The following is a 20,415-nucleotide window of genomic DNA, read 5'->3' as shown; positions in this document are numbered from 1 at the left end:
TTAGGACTAGCTGGTTACTACAGAAGGTTCATCCAAGACTTTTCCAGAATAGCAAAACCCTTGACTGCATTAACGCATAAAGGGAAGAAATTTGAATGGTATGATGAACAAGAGAAAGCGTTTCAGTTATTGAAGAAAAAGCTAACTACGGCACCTATATTGTCATTGCCTGAAGGGAATGATGATTTTGTGATTTATTGTGACGCATCAAAGCAAGGTCTCGGTTGTGTATTAATGCAACGAACGAAGGTGATTGCTTATGCGTCTAGACAATTGAAGATTCACGAACAAAATTATACGACGCATGATTTGGAATTAGGCGCGGTTGTTTTTGCATTAAAGACTTGGAGGCACTACTTATATGGGGTCAAAAGTATTATATATACCGACCACAAAAGTCTTCAACACATATTTAATCAGAAACAACTGAATATGAGGCAGCGTCGGTGGATTGAATTATTGAATGATTACGACTTTGAGATTCGTTACCACCCGGGGAAGGCAAATGTGGTAGCCGATGCCTTGAGCAGGAAGGACAGAGAACCCATTCGAGTAAAATCTATGAATATAATGATTCATAATAACCTTACTACTCAAATAAAGGAGGCGCAACAAGGAGTTTTAAAAGAGGGAAATTTAAAGGATGAAATACCCAAAGGATCGGAGAAGCATCTTAATATTCGGGAAGACGGAACCCGGTATAGGGCTGAAAGGATTTGGGTACCAAAATTTGGAGATATGAGAGAAATGGTACTTAGAGAAGCTCATAAAACCAGATACTCAATACATCCTGGAACGGGGAAGATGTACAAGGATCTCAAGAAACATTTTTGGTGGCCGGGTATGAAAGTCGATGTTGCTAAATACGTAGGAGAATGTTTGACGTGTTCTAAGGTCAAAGCTGAGCATCAGAAACCATCAGGTCTACTTCAACAACCCGAAATCCCGGAATGGAAATGGGAAAACATTACCATGGATTTCATCACTAAATTGCCAAGGACTGCAAGTGGTTTTGATACTATTTGGGTAATAGTTGATCGTCTCACCAAATCCGCACACTTCTTACCAATAAGAGAAGATGACAAGATGGAGAAGTTAGCACGACTGTATTTGAAGGAAGTCATCTCCAGACATGGAATACCAATCTCTATTATCTCTGATAGGGATGGCAGATTTATTTCAAGATTCTGGCAGACATTACAGCAAGCGTTAGGAACTCGTCTAGACATGAGTACTGCCTACCATCCACAAACTGATGGGCAGAGCGAAAGGACGATATAAACGCTTGAAGACATGCTACGAGCATGTGTTATTGATTTCGGAAACAGTTGGGATCGACATCTACCGTTAGCAGAATTTTCCTACAACAACAGCTACCATTCAAGCATTGAGATGGCGCCGTTTGAAGTACTTTATGGTAGAAAGTGCAGGTCTCCGATTTGTTGGAGTGAAGTGGGGGATAGACAAATTACGGGTCCGGAGATTATACAAGAAACTACCGAGAAGATCATCCAAATTCAACAACGGTTGAAAACCGCCCAAAGTCGACAAAAGAGCTACGCTGACATTAAAAGAAAAGATATAGAATTTGAAATTGGAGAGATGGTCATGCTTAAAGTAGCACCTTGGAAAGGCGTTGTTCGATTTGGTAAACGAGGGAAATTAAATCCAAGGTATATTGGACCATTCAAGATTATTGATCGTGTCGGACCAGTAGCTTACCGACTTGAGTTACCTCAACAACTCGCGGCTGTACATAACACTTTCCACGTCTCGAATTTGAAGAAATGTTTTGCTAAAGAAGATCTCACTATTCCGTTAGATGAAATCCAAATCAACGAAAAACTTCAATTCATCGAAGAACCCGTCGAAATAATGGATCGTGAGGTTAAAAGACTTAAGCAAAATAAGATACCAATTGTTAAGGTTCGATGGAATGCTCGTAGAGGACCCGAGTTCACCTGGGAGCGTGAAGATCAGATGAAGAAGAAATACCCGCATCTATTTCCAGAAGATTCGTCAACACCTTCAACAGCTTAAAATTTCGGGACGAAATTTATTTAACGGGTAGGTACTGTAGTGACCCGAACTTTTCCATGTTTATATATATTAATTGAGATTGATATTTACATGATTAAATGTTTCCAACATGTTAAGCAATCAAACTTGTTAAGACTTGATTAATTGAAATATGTTTCATATAGACAATTGACCACCCAAGTTGACCGGTGATTCACGAACGTTAAAACTTGTAAAAACTATATGATGACATATATATGGATATATATATAGTTAACATGATACTATGATAAGTAAACATATCATTAAGTATATTAACAATGAACTACATATGTAAAAACAAGACTACTAACTTAATGATTTTTAAACGAGACATATATGTAACGATTATCGATTTAAAGACATTTAATGTATATATATCATATTAAGAGATATTCATACATGATAATATCATGATAATATAATAATTTAAAATCTCATTTGATATTATAAACATTGGGTTAACAACATTTAACAAGATCGTTAACCTAAAGGTTTCAAAACAACACTTACATGTAACGACTAACGATGACTTAACGACTCAGTTAAAATGTATATACATGTAGTGTTTTAATATGTATTTATACACTTTTGAAAGACTTCAATACACTTATCAAAATACTTCTACTTAACAAAAATGCTTACAATTACATCCTCGTTCAGTTTCATCAACAATTCTACTCGTATGCACCCGTATTCGTACTCGTACAATACACAGCTTTTAGATGTATGTACCATTGGTATATATACTCCAATGATCAGCTCTTAGCAGCCCATGTGAGTCACCTAACACATGTGGGAACCATCATTTGGCAACTAGCATGAAATATCTCATAAAATTACAAAAATATGAGTAATCATTCATGACTTATTTACATGAAAACAAAATTACATATCCTTTATATCTAATCCATACACCAACGACCAAAAACACCTACAAACACTTTCATTCTTCAATTTTCTTCATCTAATTGATCTCTCTCAAGTTCTATCTTCAAGTTCTAAGTGTTCTTCATATATTCTACAAGTTCTAGTTACATAAAATCAAGAATACTTTCAAGTTTGCTAGCTCACTTCCAATCTTGTAAGGTGATCATCCAACCTCAAGAAATCTTTGTTTCTTACAGTAGGTTATCATTCTAATACAAGGTAATAATCATATTCAAACTTTGGTTCAATTTCTATAACTATAACAATCTTATTTCAAGTGATGATCTTACTTGAACTTGTTTTCGTGTCATGATTCTGCTTCAAGAACTTCGAGCCATCCAAGGATCCGTTGAAGCTAGATCCATTTTTCTCTTTTCCAGTAGGTTTATCCAAGGAACTTAAGGTAGTAATGATGTTCATAACATCATTCGATTCATACATATAAAGCTATCTTATTCGAAGATATAAACTTGTAATCACTAGAACATAGTTTAGTTAATTCTAAACTTGTTTGCAAACAAAAGTTAATCCTTCTAACTTGACTTTTAAAATCAACTAAACACATGTTCTATATCTATATGATATGCTAACTTAATGATTTAAAACCTGGAAACACGAAAAACACCGTAAAACCGGATTTACGCCGTCGTAGTAACACCGCGGGCTGTTTTGGGTTAGTTAATTAAAAACTATGATAAACTTTGATTTAAAAGTTGTTATTCTGAGAAAATGATTTTTATTATGAACATGAAACTATATCCAAAAATTATGGTTAAAATCAAAGTGGAAGTATGTTTTCTAAAATGGTCATCTAGACGTCGTTCTTTCGACTGAAATGACTACCTTTACAAAAACGACTTGTAACTTATTTTTCTGACTATAAACCTATACTTTTTCTGTTTAGATTCATAAAATAGAGTTCAATATGAAACCATAGCAATTTGATTCACTCAAAACGGATTTAAAATGAAGAAGTTATGGGTAAAACAAGATTGGATAATTTTTCTCATTTTAGCTACGTGAAAATTGGTAACAAATCTATTCCAACCATAACTTAATCAACTTGTATTGTATATTATGTAATCTTGAGATACCATAGACACGTATACAATGTTTCGACCTATCATGTCGACACATCTATATATATTTCGGAACAACCATAGACACTCTATATGTGAATGTTGGAGTTAGCTATACAGGGTTGAGGTTGATTCCAAAATATATATAGTTTGAGTTGTGATCAATAATGAGATACGTATACACTGGGTCGTGGATCGATTCAAGATAATATTTATCAATTTATTTCTGTACATTTAACTGTGGACAACTAGTTGTAGGTTACTAACGAGGACAGCTGACTTAATAAACTTAAAACATCAAAATATATTAAAAGTGTTGTAAATATATTTTGAACATACTTTGATATATATGTATATATTGTTATAGGTTCGTGAATCAACCAGTGGCCAAGTCTTACTTCCCGACGAAGTAAAAATCTGTGAAAGTGAGTTATAGTCCCACTTTTAAAATCTAATATTTTTGGGATGAGAATACATGCAGGTTTTATAAATGATTTACAAAATAGACACAAGTACTTGAAACTACATTCTATGGTTGAATTATCGAAATCGAATATGCCCCTTTTTATTAAGTCTGGTAATCTAAGAATTAGGGAACAGACACCCTAATTGACGCGAATCCTAAAGATAGATCTATTGGGCCTAACAAACCCCATCCAAAGTACCGGATGCTTTAGTACTTCGAAATTTATATCATATCCGAAGGGTGTCCCGGAATGATGGGGATATTCTTATATATATGCATCTTGTTAATGTCGGTTACCAGGTGTTCACCATATGAATGATATTTTTATCTCTATGTATGGGATGTGTATTGAAATATGAAATCTTGTGGTCTATTATTATGATTTGATATATATAGGTTAAACCTATAACTCACCAACATTTTTGTTGACGTTTTAAGCATGTTTATTCTCAGGTGATTATTAAGAGCTTCCGCTGTCGCATACTTAAATAAGGACGAGATTTGGAGTCCATGCTTGTATGATATTGTGTAAAAACTGCATTCAAGAAACTTATTTTGTTGTAACATATTTGTATTGTAAACCATTATGTAATGGTCGTGTGTAAACAGGATATTTTAGATTATCATTATTTGATAATCTACGTAAAGCTTTTTAAACCTTTATTGATGAAATAAAGGTTATGGTTTGTTTTAAAAATGAATGCAGTCTTTGAAAAACGTCTCATATAGAGGTCAAAACCTCGCAACGAAATCAATTAATATGGAACGTTTTTAATCAATAAGAACGGGACATTTCACTATGGTTTCATAATGAACTGAAATTTATGAAACTAGATAGAAAAAGTATAAGTTTATAGTCGAAAATACAGGTTACAAGTCTTTTTTTTAAAGAGGTAGTCATTTCTGTCGAAAGAACGACATCTTGATGACCATTTTGAAAAACATACTTCCACTTTGTGTTTAACCATGATTTTTGGATATAGTATCATGTTCATATGTAATATCATTTTTCCAGAAAACAAACTTCCAATTCAAAGATTAAGATAGTTTTTATTTTTCTAACCCAAAACAGCCCCCGGTTTCACTACGACGGCGTATGTCCGGTTTTACGGTGTTTTTCGTGTTTCCAGGTTTTAAATCATTAAGTTAACATATCATATAGATATATAACATGTATTTAGTTGATTTTAAAAGTCAAGTTAAAAGGATTAACTTTGTTTGCGAATAATTTTAGAATTAACTAAACTATGTTCTAGTGATTACAAGTTTAAATCTTCGAATAAGATAACTTTATATGTATGAATCGAATGATGTTATGAACATCATTACTACCTCAAGTTTTGTGGATAAATCTACTGGAAAAGTGAAAAATAGATCTAGCTTCAAAGGATCCTTGGATGGCTTAAAAGTTCTTGAAGTAGAATCATGACACGAAAACAAGTTCAAGTAAGATTTCCACTCGAAATAAGATTGTTATAGTTATAGAAATTGAATCAAAGTTTGAGTATGAGTATTACCTTGAATTAGAAAGATATATTACTGTAAATAAGAAAGATTTCTTGAGATTAGATGATCACTTGAAATGGATTTGCAAGATTGGAAGTAAGCTAGCAAGTTTGAAAGATTTCTTGAAGTGTTCTTGAATGGTTGTTTTTATGATGATTAAAGCTTGTAATTGAATCTAAAAGATGGTGAAAATGCTTGGAGATGATCAAGTATGATGTTAGGAGTATTTTGAGAGAGAATTTGGAGTGTAAGTATGAGAAAATGGAATGGAAAAATTGGGTAAAATCATAAAAACGGGATTACTTGTTATAAAGAAAAAAAAAGATCCTTAAGTTTGTTTTTAGCTCATTAGTCATACAAGTTGTTAAATAATGGTTCCACATGTTTTTGACTCTAAGATGGCTGCTAAGAATGAATGATTAAAGGTGTATATACCAATAGTAAATACATCTAGAAGCTGTGTATTGTACGAGTACGAATACGGGTACATACGAGTAGAATTGTTGATGAAAATGAATGAGAATGTAATTGTGAGCATTTTTGCTAAGTAGAAGTACTTTGATATGTGTATTGAAGTCTTTCAAAAGTGTACTAATACATATTAATACACTACATGTATATACATTTTAACTGAGTCGTTAAGTCACCGTTAGTCGTTAAATGTAAGTGTTGTTTTGAAACCTTTAAGTTAACGATCTTGTTAAATGTAATTAATCCATTGTTATAATACTTAAATAAGATGTTAAATTGTTATGTTATCATAATAACATGGTGTATAAATATATCTTAACATCATATATATATGTTAAAATACTATTACAACGATAATCGTTACATATATGTCTCGTTTCGAAATCCTTAAGTTAGTAGTCTTGTTTTTACATATGTAGTTCATTGTTAACACACTTAATGATTTACTTAATTATCATTTTATCATTTTATCATGTTAAATATAGTGTAACAATAGCTTAATATGATACATATGTATTTAGTAAGACGTTCTTATAACGATAATCGTTATATATATCATTTTCAAGTTTCTTAAATCAATAATCTCATTTGTTTGTATATAACTCATTGTTAACATATTTATGGAGATACTTACTTATCATAATCTCATGTTAACCATATATATATATATATATATATATATATATATATATATATATATATATATCCATTTATATAACATCATGTAGTTTTTACAAGTTTTTAACGTTCGTGAATCGCCGGTCAACTTGGGTGGTCAATTGTCTATATGAAACTCATTTCAAATAATCAAGTCTTAACAAGTTTGATTGCTTATCATGTTGAACACATTTAATCATGTAAATATCAATCTCATTTAATATATATAAACATGGAAAAGTTCGGGTCAGTACAGTACCTACCCGTTAAATAAATTTCGTCCCGAAATTTTAAGCTGTTGAAGGTGTTGACGAATCTTCTGGAAATAGATGCGGGTATTTCTTCTTCATTTGATCTTCACGTTCCCAGGTGAACTCGGGGTCCTCTACGAGCATTCCATCGCACCTTAACGATTGGTATTTTATTTTGCTTAAGTCTTTTAACCTCACGATCCATTATTTTGACGGGTTCTTCGATGAATTGAAGTTTTTCATTGATTTGAATTTCGTCTAACGGAATAGTGAGATCTTCTTTAGCGAAACATTTCTTCAAATTCCAGAAGTGGAAAATGTTATGTACAGCAGCGAGTTGTTGTGGTAACTCAAGTCGGTAAGCTACCGATCCGACACGATCAATAATCTTGAATGGTCCAATGTACCTTGGATTTAGTTTCCCCCGTTTACCAAATCGAACAACGCCTTTCCAAGGTGAAACCTTAAGCATGACCATCTCTCCAACTTCAAATTCTATGTCTTTTCTTTTAATGTCCGCGTAACTCTTTTGTCGACTTTGGGCGGTTTTCAACCGTTGTTGAATTTGAATGATCTTCTCTGTAGTTTCTTGAATTATCTCCGGACCCGTAATCTGTCTATCCCCCACTTCACTCCAACAAATTGGAGACCTGCACTTTCTACCATAGAGTGCTTCAAACGGCACCATCTCAATACTCGAATGGTAACTGTTGTTATAGGAAAACTCTGCTAATGGTAGATGTCGATCCCAACTATTTCCAAAATCAATAACACATGCTCGTAGCATGTCTTCAAGCGTTTGTATCGTCCTTTCGCTCTGGCCATCAGTTTGTGGATGATAGGCAGTACTCATGTCTAGACGAGTCCCTAATGCTTGTTGTAACGTCTACCAGAATCTTGAAACAAATCTGCCATCCCTATCAGAGATAATAGAGACTGGTATTCCATGTCTGGAGACAACTTCCTTCAAGTATAGTCATGCTAACTTCTCCATTTTATCATCTTCTCTCATTAGCATAAAGTGTGCTGACTTAGTGAGACGATCGACTATTACCCAAATAGTATCATAACCACTTGCAGTCCTTGGAAATTTAGTAATGAAATCCATGGTAATGTTTTCCCATTTCCATTCCGGGATTTCAGGTTGCTGAAGTAGACCTGATGGTTTCTGATGTTCAGCTTTGACCTTAGAACACGTCAAAAATTCTCCTATGTATTTAGCAATACAGGCTTTCATACCCGGCCACCAAAAGTGTTTCTTGAGATCTTTGTACATCTTTCCCGCTCCGGGATGTATTGAATATCTGGTTTTATGTACTTCCTTAAGTACCTTTTCTCTCACATCTCCAAACCTTGGTACCCAAATTCTTTCAGCTCTATATCGAGTTCCGTCTTCCCGAATATTAAGGTGTTTCTCCGACCCTTTAGGTATTTCATTTTTCAAATTCCCTTCTTTTACAACTCCCTGTTGCGCCTCCTTTATTTGAGTAGTAAGGTTAGTACGAATAATTATATTCAAAGCTTTTGCCCGTATAGATTCTCTGTCCTTTCTACTTAAAGCGTCAGCTACCACATTCGCCTTCCCCGGGTGGTAACGAATCTCGAAATTGTAATCATTCAATAACTCAATCCATCTATGCTGCCTCATGTTCAGTTGTTTCTAATTAAATATGTGTTGAAGACTTTTGTGGTCGGTATATATAATACTTTTGACCCCATATAAATAGTGCCTCCAAGTCTTTAATGCAAAAACAACCTCGCCTAATTCCAAATCATGCGTCGTATAATTCTGCTCGTGAATCTTCAATTGTCTAGACGCATAAGCAATTACCTTCGTTCATTGCATTAATATACAACCGAGACCTTGCTTTGAGGCATCACAATATATCACAAAATCATCATTCCATTCAGGCAATGATAATATAGGTGTCGTAGTTAACTTTTTCTTCAACAATTGAAACGCTTTCTCCTTCTCATCCTTCCATTCGAATTTATTCCCTTTATGCCTTAATGCAGTCAAGGGTTTTGCTATTTTGGAAAAATCTTGGATGAATCTTCTGTAGTAACCAGCTAGTCCTAAAAATTGGCGTATATGTTTCGGAGTTTTTGGGGTTTCCCATTTTTCAACAGTTTCAATTTTTTGGCGGATCCACCTGAATACCTTCTTTGTTCACTATGTGACCGAGGAATTGAACTTCTTCCAACCAAAATGCACACTTTAAAAATTTAGCGTACAGTTTTTCTTTCCTCAATAACTCTAGCACTTTTCTCAAATGTTTCGTGCTCTTGATCATTCTTTGAGTACATAAGTATGTCATCGATGAAAACAATGACAAACTTGTCAAGGTATGGTCCACACACTCGGTTCATGAGGTCCATGAACACAGCTGGTGCGTTAGTCAACCCAAACGGCATAACCATAAACTCGTAATGACCGTAACGCATTCTGAAAGCAGTCTTCGAAATATCATCCTCCTTCACCCGCATTTGATGATACCCAGAACGTAAATCAATCTTCGAATAAACTGACGAGCCTTGTAGTTGATCAAATAAGTCGTCGATTCTCGGTAGTGGATAAAGGTTCTTGATGGTAAGTTTGTTCAACTCTCGGTAGTCGATACACAACCTGAATGTACCATCCTTATTTTTGACAAACAAAAAAGGAGTTCCCCATGGTGATGTACTTGGTCGTATGAAACCACGTTCTAAAAGTTCTTGTAGTTGGCTTTGGAGTTCCTTCATTTTACTGGGTGCGAGTCTGTATGGAGCACGAGCTATTGGTGCAGCTCCTGGTACAAGATATATTTGAAATTCCATAGATCGGTGTGGAGGTATTTCCAGTAATTCTTTCGAAAATACATCGGGAAATTCTTTTACGACGGGAACATCATTGATGTTCTTCTCTTCGGTTTGTATTTTCTCGACGTGTGCTAGAACGGCATAGCAACTTTTTCTTATTAGCTTTTGCGCCTTCAAGTTACTAATAAGGTTTAGCTTCGCGTTGCTCTTTTCTCCGTACACCATTAAGGGTTTTCCTTCTTCTCGTACAATGCGAATTGCATTTTTGTAACATACGATCTCTACTCTCTCCTTTTTCAACCAGTCCATGCCAATTATCACATCAAAACTCCCTAACTCTACTGGTATCAAATCAATCTTAAATGTTTCGCTAACCAGTTTAATTTCTCGATTCTGACATATTTTATCTGCCGAAATTAATTTACTGTTTGCTAATTCGAGTAAAAATTTATTATTCATAGACGTCAATGGACCACTTAATTTAGCACAAAAATCTATACTCATATAGCTTTTATCCGCACCCGAATCAAATAAAACATAATCAGGTTTTTCATCGATAAGAAACGTACCCGTAACAAGCTCCGGGTCTTCCTGCGCTTCTTCCGTATTAATGTTAAAAACTCTCCCACGGCTTTGCCCATTATTATTTCCTTGGTTTGGGCACGTAGTTTTGTAGTGGCCCTTTTTTCCGCATCCGAAACAAATAATGTGGGCAGTATTTGTTCTTTTAGTCACTGGTTCGAATGCTTCACACTTCGCCGCATCATGACCCTTCCTATTACATTTGGTACATACTACTTCACAAAATTTACCCGGATGATATCCTTCACACCTATAGCATGGAATTTTCTGATTGTTGTTGTCATTGTTGTTATTGAGATTTCTATTGGGATTGATGTGGTTGTTATTGTTGTTGGGACGTTTGGTGAAGTTATTGTTGTTGGGACGCTTGTTGTAGTTGTTGTTGGGATTGCGATTGTTGTTGTTGCGATTGATGTTGCGGTTGTTGGGATAGTTGTTACGATTGTGGTTGTGATTATTGTTGTTGTTGTATTGGTAAATCTTGTCACTTTTTCCTCCCACTTTCTCTTGACTTGTTTCGTGTTAGCCTCTTCGGCCGCATGTTCTTAATCCTTCCCTCAATTTGATTTATGAGTTTGTGAGCCATTCGACTTGCCTTTTGTATGGAGGCGGGCTCGTGTGAACTCACATCTTCTTGAATCCTTTCTGGTAACCCTTTTACAAATGCGTCAATCTTCTCCTCTTCATCTTCGAACGCTCTTGGACACAATAGGCTCAACTCTGTGAATCGTCGTTTGTACGTGGTGATATCGAAACCTTGCGTTCGTAATCCTATAAGCTCTACCTTAAGCTTATTGACCTCATTTCTGGGACGATACTGCTCGTTCATCAAGTGCTTGAATGCTGACCACGGTAGTGCGTAAGCAGCATCTTGTCCCACCTGCTCGAGATAGGTGTTCCACCATGTTAACGCAGTACCTGTGAAGGTATGCGTAGCGTACTTTACTTTGTCTTCTTCAGTACTTTTACTTATGGCAAACATCGATTCAACCTTTTTCAGTCCACCATTTTAATCCGATTGGACCCCCAGTTCCATCGAATTCCAAAGGTTTACAGGCAGTGAATTCTTTGTAGGAGCATCTTACCCGATTTCTTGTGGAATTAGTTCCACTGCTAGAACCAGTGTTATTGTTGTTATTTTGCATTGCGGCCTGCACTGCGGTTATGTTCGCAGCAAGGAAAACACGGAAGTCTTCCTCACTCACGTTCAAGTTCTGACGAGTCGTCGGTGCCATTTCCTTCAAAAATAGCCAAAAGAATTGAGTTAATCATATAGAATTTAAGAGTAGTCAATAGTATTTCGTAGCATAATATGAACTCTTTTATAAAAGCTTTTTCTTCATATTAGCGTTTTATAAGTTTTAATTCGGGTAATACCTACCCGTTAAGTTCATACTTAGTAGCTACTATACAATTCAACTACTACGATTCTATATGAAAAACTAAATACAATAATATTTCGCGTTCAAACTTTTATACAATATTTTTACAAATTTACAATACCGCTATTTTACGTATAGCATGAAATATAGCACACAATAACTTTGATACAAAATAGTTGTGACAACAATCGTAGTTAATACGCAAGTCGTTCAGCAAAGGCAATAAAAACACGTAATTCATAAGTCCAGAAACAAGTCATGCATTCTGGTTTTACTAAGACTACTTCCCATCCTTGGTCTTGTGGAACATAACCGTTGTGGCCGTTGACAAGACAGCATGCTGTAACGTCGTCAAAGGGACGAAGGTTACGTAATGCCCAACAGCCCCATAACAATCTAAAAACCTTATTTCTTACCCCAACTACTGAATCCGTCACTTATGGAAAGGTTTTATTTAAAAGTTGTAATCCGATGTTCTTTTTCTCACTTTGGTGAGAAGCGAACATTACTAACCTGTAAGCATAACATGCTTCTTTATGTTGCATGTTAGAAGCTCTTTCTAACTTACGAAGTCCTATGTTGGGATATGTTGAGTCAAAATAGGTCCTTAACCCGTAGCGTAAAATTGCATTTGGGTTTCCCGCATTTAACGCTTTAAAGAAAACACGGCGTAACTTACGGTGTCCCTGATGTTAAAGCAGAGGGGTACGAAATATTTATATTTTTATTACGAAATACTTATTAAATAAGATACAATTTTACACAAGTTATTTATTTATTTATATAGTGGATATACCTAAACCTTGCTACAACACTTATAGGCAGTGTACCTAATCATACAGTAGTGAAGTTTTTAGTAAGTCTGATTCGTTCCACAGGGAGCTAGCCAAGTTTAACGCTATATAAATATGTATATGTGTGTGTGTGTGTATATATATATATATATATATATATATATATATATATATATATATATATATATATATATATAAGTAGTAGTATTATTATTATTATTATTAAAAAGGGGGGTTTTTACCGTTTAATGACCGGTTTGTCGATTTTAAAACTTAAGTCACAATTAAAACCTAATGTAAAATATTAAAAATAAATATAACTTAATTTAAAGCGTAAATTAATGACGATAATTAAAATGCGATAAATTAAAATGCGAAAAATAAAATAAAATTGCGATAATTAAAAAGTACGATAATTAAAAGTGCAATAAATAAAATGACAGTAAATAAAAGTGCGATAAAATATGAAATAAAGGAATTATGCTTGTTTAAACTTCCGTAATCATGATGTTCGACGTGTTAATTTTAGTTTATTACCATGGGTTAATTGTCCTTTATCCTGGATTATTCGATATGTTCATACGGTTTTGTCCATAATAGTCCATCAGTCATAAATATAAAGTGCGAGAGTCTTCGTCAAATTATCCTTATACTCGAAGTCAAATATTCCAACTAATTGGGGATTCGAACTGTAACAAGGTCTTAATACTTTGTTTAATGAATACACCAGGTTATCGACTACGTGTAATCCAAGGTTTTACTACTTTGTTAACAATTACACCAATTACCCTTGAATGTAATCCACCCCTGTTTTAATGAGTCCATTAACTATTAATCCATTCCCGTGTCCGGTAAAATGAATGATAATTAGTATTTATAGATATCCCGCCCACCGTACCCGATTAAGCGTATGTGGTTATATATAGATACGTCAAAGTGTAACCTTTATATTAAATTAACGAGGTATCGTTTAGTTAATATAAAGCCCATTAATAGCCCAAAGTCTAATTTTCACAAGTGTCGTTCTTTTGTCCAAACCCCAACTATGGTCCAAAGTCCAATTACCCCGTCTTTAATATTTTAGCCTAACACCACGATTACTTCAATTTAAATAAGCATAATAATAACTTAGCCACGGGACATTAATTTAAAAAGGTTGAACATAACTTACAATGAGTATTAATAGCATAGCGTTACACGGATAGAATTTCGACTTACACACTTACAACATTCGCTAACATAACCTTATTATTATTAATCTTAAATTAAAATTAAAATTATATATATATATATATATATATATATATATATATATATATATATATATATATATATATATATATATATATATATATATATATATATATATATTGTAGAGAGTGAGAGATTGAATTATGTGTGTATAAATCGGCAGAAAACGTTGCTTTTTATAGAATGTGGCATTCTACAGGAAGCCATGCGATCGCATGGTTTTAAAGCTTCCAGGCCATGTGTAACATCCCGCGTTTTTCCGTTAAATTTATTTTTAACACCGTTTTTTTTATATAATAATATCTTTCGTATTTAAATTCGTCGACTCCGTTGACGAACGTTCATAATATTCTCGTTATTTAATTATAACATCACTCGTTTACTCTAACGTTTTAAAATATTTCGTTTGGTTAATTCCCGCACCCGACAACAAACTTGAGGGACTAGTTTCGCCAAGGTGCCAAACATTTGACTAGGTCAAATGGTCAACACCTCCTCTTATCCACTCATTTCACCTCCCACTTTCTTCTTTCTTTTCTCTCCACCATTTTTGAACTCAAAACACACATTCACTAAATTCATCATCTATTTCCATTCAAGCAATCAAACATCAAAACAAATTATATATTCGTGATCCTCTCTTCATCCTCTTCGATTTGGTACCAATTTCATCACATTTGGGTAACATTTCTAAATCACTAGATTTCTTTAAATTCATGTTCTTGACTTAAAAGTGTGTTAATTAGTGTCTATGGCTCATTGTGATGTTGTGTATGTAATTTGTATGCTCGATTTGTTGTTTTTGGTGTAACTAGCTTGAAAATGAAAAATGCATGCTTAATCTTTGATTTTGGATGATCATATGTTGTTTAATTGTTAAAGTTCATGTATTAAATGTGTTACTAGCATCATTAGCTTCAATTTGATGTGTAGGTTGATTAAGAAAACTTCAAAAACATGATTATTGATGTTGAGATGTTTGACTAGGGTTTGATAGTTCTTGACATGAATTTTTGGATGCTTGAATGTCATGGAATATTAATTGTTAGTGTTTAGTAGTAATGTGTGCTTCATTACCTTCAAAACGGCATATCATATGTGTGAATTGGTTTCCCGAAACTCAAAATGCAATTGATGAACTTGAAACTTTGAAAATGGACTTTTATTGCTCACTTGATGAGATTTCGGCTATTGTAAATGATGTTATTGATTGACCATAAGTGCTTAGTTGTATTCCCCGTCAAAATGCCTTTCCAACGATATATGATAGGCATTATAATTGTTTGCGGGTCAATTGTTGTGTTAGAATTGATTTTGGCTCGTGCATACTTGTGGAAAAACATAAACAGACCTGCACAGATGGTGGCGCGGCGCGCCCCATCCCCGAGCGGCGCGCAGATGTACCTGGTCAGATTCTGACCTCCTCGTCCCATTTCACGTGAAATGTTTGATGACCTACGGACCTCCGATTCACATGAAACTTGTTTTAATACACTTGTATATGAATAATTAGCATAGAAAAATAGTCCGGGACCCGACCCGAACATGTTGACTTTTTCGTTGACTTTGACCCGACCAAGTTTGACTTTTTGTCAAACTTAACCAATTAATTATGCAATCTTTCTAACATGATTCTATACTTGTATCTTGCATGAAACTTGACAATTTGCCTCACATGCTACATAATCGAGTCGTGTCGAGCCATAGGACTAATTGAACAACTTTGACCCTTCGTGACTCTCGTTATTGATACAACCTATTTGTTTAGGTCGAGATTAGCTTTGTCTTTGCACGCGTTTACTCGTTGAAGTACTTTATTAACTCTTGCGCTCAAGGTGAGATCATAGTCCCACTTTTACTCTTTTTGAACTTATATTTGGGATGAGAAAACATAAACGATTCTTTTGAATTAAGTGAACACAAGAACGGGAAAACAAACATTCTACATACGAGTTTAGAACAAAAATCCTCAATTCGATTATCATTAGTTACACTTGACGGGTGTAAGCGAGAACTTATGTTATATGGCCATATGGGTTGACAACCCTCATCTTTGACGGTTCACTACCGTCTACGGATGAAATATATTTTCGAGAATCAGTGTTTGTTCTAGCACTATGGATGGGGTATACAATGGATGGAATGTTAAGCTTTGATAATTGGGTGCTCGTGAATATTAACTTTTAGAATGTATTACTATTATTTCAACTTTGCAAACCTTGTGGTTCGACTTACTTACTTTTACTCACTTACTTACTTAAACCTATGATTTCACCAACGTTTTCGTTGACAGATTTCTATGTTTTTCTCAGGTCTTGCACGATATGTGATACATGCTTCCGCTCATTATTTGATACTTGCATTGGATGTCGAGTATACATGCATTTCATGGAGCGTCTTATGACTTTACTTTAAACCGTGTCGCCTAGATTTCATTTGTACTTATAACCTTGTAACTTAACTTTTGGTTGAACAATTCTTTTAAACTTTGGAAACAATCTTTATGTTGAAATGAAGGCGACATATTTTGGTCAAACGTTGTCATAAAGACTTATGACCAGGTAATGGGACCCATGTAGACGACGCCGTCACTTGACGATTTGTCGGGGTCGCTACAAGTGGTATCAGAGCTTTAGTTGTAGGGATTTAGAGTTCATTTGTGTCCACCCCGAGTCATAGGGTACATAGGTGAATCTAGACTACAACCGGCATATAGACTGAAGTAGGAATTACTTGACTATCTGTGCATTTATACTCGAACTCTTCTATCATATCTAACTCGTATTCGATCTTGATCTTACGTTGATAAATTTTGTTGACGCGCCACCTTGACTTTATGAAGTAATGTTAAATGCACATGAGAATCAGGGTAATATAATTTCCGGGATTATATTACGGTGATTCACATGGACGTTCCGACATTATGACATAAAGAATTTAAGGCGAGTCAAGGAAAAATTTTCTCTCTATCCTTATTCCATATCACGGTTAGTATTGCTAAGAATACTAATCAACGATATTCTTGTGTCATGAAGGAACAATGGCTCACCAAGGTCAACACAATACCCCTCTCAAAACTCTAGAACAAGCTCTTCAACGAATGATAACCACCGCCGTGGGTACGGCCGTGGCCGATCACTTTTCCAACAACACCAATCGTGGAGCCGGTAATTCAAGCGAAGGTTGCTCCTACAAGAACTTCATGAAGTACAACCCTCCCACTTTCGATGGAACCGGAGGACCGGTTGTTCTCACCCGATGGTTTGAACAAATGGAGGCCGTTTTTAACACAAGCGGTTGTCGAGACCAAGATAAGGTCAAGTTTTCCACCCTCACTTTCACCGGCATTGCTCTCTCGTGGTGGAACAAGTACGTACAATCGGTGGGTATCGATGAGGCCCACACACTCTTATGGACCGAATTAAGAGAAAGAATGATCACCGAATACTTCCCGCGCGATGAGACTCGAAGGCTCGAACAGGGACTAAGGAACTTAAAAACGGTCGGGAATGACCTCGAAGCTTATAATCAACGGTTTACCGAACTAGTCTCAATGTTTCCAAATCTCATGACTCCCGAATCCCTAAGAGTCAAACTTTACATGCATGGCCTCCCTAAGAGCATTCAACACGGGGTAATGACATCTCAACCCACTAACCTACAAGAGGCTTTAACAATGGCCCGCCAAACTTTAGAAACGGAGAATGAAATAGAAGCGCCGACACCAATGATCGAGAACCAATCGAGCGGCAATAAAAGAACATGGAAAGCCTCTCAATCAAGCAACCACAACCATAACAACCTCTCCAAGAAGCCCTTCACCCCCGGCGGCAAGAAGGGGTATGCCGGAAACCTACCCTATTGTAACAAGTGTCGCAAACATCATTTGGGTGAATGTGGTAAGCCATTTTGCTTCAGATGTCAAAGAAGTGGCCATGTGGCCCATATTTGTAAAAGTGCCGCCCCCGTCGCTACAAAGGGGCCCAAAGTACCAAAAGCGGTTGTTTGTTTCGAATGTGGCCAACCGGGTCATTATAGGAATGCATGCCCAAAGGAGAAATCAACCCCAACGCACGCCATTAAACTTTCAACCTCGACACCTAGGATGCCCGAGACGACGATGGACTAGTCACGGGTACGTTTCTTCACAACAAATCGTATATTTCATACTTATTCGATTCAGTTACCGCTAGACGTTCTACAACCGAGGCTTTGACTTGTACTCTTTACATTCTACCTTTTTCCCCTAGATACTACTTAGGCAATTTAAGTGACCAACGGAAAAATATTGTGTGCCTATAAATTTTATTGGGGGATATACGTTAAGAATTTTGACTTAACACCTATAGAACTAGGGAGCTCGGAACCTATTCGTTAAGGAGAAATTATTCCCCTATAGTTATGTATAGAATATTGTGAACTAAGTAATTTTCGGTTGGAAACCGATACCCTCTTCCTCGTATCCATTACCTCCTGATTATTTGCGTGGATCCCTTGTATTCCAAATCGACTTTCGTTCCGGTTATCATCAATTGGGGGTTAAGGGAGACGATGTCTCCTAAGCCATTTTCTGAACTCGCAACGTTAGTTGTAAATCTCTCTTAGTACCGTTTGATTTATTTAGGACTCCGTCCGTATTCATGAACCTCCTAAACCACGTATGCAACTTATCTAGACGAATCTGTTATCGTATTTATATATGACATCTTAACTTATTTAAGTAAAGAAGGAAAACGAACAACATCACCATCTTACGCTCGAACTTTTGAGAAAAGAGCAACTCTATACCAAATTCTCCGAGTGAGAATTTCTGTTGAACGAAGTCCAATTTTCTAGACCATGATGTTAATGGTCAAGGCATTACAATCAATCTCGAAATCAAGCCACATGTAATCAGGAAACTCTCCCAACTCAGACTTGCATTCGTAAAATCTTAGATCTCGTCTGTTTTCACCGAAGATTCATTTCTGACTTTTCTCGTGTTACACGACTTTTAAACTCGTTAACTCACTAAGGAAAACTTTAAACCTCTCCGTGTTCGAACCTTGAGCGTGATTCTTCACACCAACATTTCTAGTTAAAATCGTATAGCAACAGATGGAACTCGAACATGGAAATATTTCTACTTGAATGCCGAAAGGCATACTCTCTCGACTCAAAAATCAACATAACTAAAATTCGTTATTTTACACGAAGAATTCGAATACTAAATTGTGGATCCGATCAATTTTCTCGTCATCACGTACCACACTACATACCTCTGTTATTTCACCGTCACCGTCTGATATTACTGGAATTTAAGATAGCACACAATCCAACGATACTTCACTCTTCTTTGACTTAACGCCCTTGTGTTTCTGATAATCGGTCAACTATTATTCAACCCCGAGCTATACAACTACGTGTACTGCCTCGTTTCACTTTCAGACTTCAACTTTTGACAACTAGAGGCACGTTATAGCAACCTCGAGATGTAAGCTCATCCTATTCTAAGTCCTCATTTCACTCCTATCTTTATCGCTCGCATTTCCGTTTAAGGAAACTCCTTGTAACATTTCTCCATGGATAGAGAAACTCCTCATATTACATTAGTGTTCGCCACGAGGGTGAATAGTCCTAACGAACATTTTTTTTCTTTTCGAACCCTAACTGACTTGTTCAAACATATCTTAAGAGATTCTATTCCAACACGGTGTATCCTTGTCAATTATCCCGTATCGAAATACTCGTTTCACTTCTAGTTTTACAAGAAGCCTTGGAGACCCGCTTAGACATGAGTACCGCATACCACCCACAAACCGACGAACCGAGCAATTGAACGATTTACGTCTTGGAAAGACATGTCACAAACTCGTATTGTCACCTTTAGTAGATCACTCTTACAACAGTAGTTACCACTCGTGTGTTCACACGCGCTTTCCGAAACCCTATATGACCGCTAATGTCATACCCCTGTTCATTTAACCAAAGCATCAACCACCGAAATCTGAACTCCATCAAAAAAAAAAAAAACAACAATTGAGATCGTTCAAGTCCGAGAAGGGCTCGAGACAACCCATTGTCGCCAGAAGAGTTATACCAAACTTAGCTGAAAACCTCACCAAACCCAGTGTGTAACCGCGTAATATTGAGAAACCGCACCTTGGAAGGGTGTGATCCATTTTGGGAAATCGAGAAAGGCTATATCCG

The sequence above is a fragment of the Rutidosis leptorrhynchoides genome, chromosome 10 (assembly GCF_046630445.1).
Source record: "Rutidosis leptorrhynchoides isolate AG116_Rl617_1_P2 chromosome 10, CSIRO_AGI_Rlap_v1, whole genome shotgun sequence".
Classification (NCBI taxonomy): domain Eukaryota; kingdom Viridiplantae; phylum Streptophyta; class Magnoliopsida; order Asterales; family Asteraceae; genus Rutidosis; species Rutidosis leptorrhynchoides.
Note: the sequence above shows the minus strand (reverse complement) of the source record.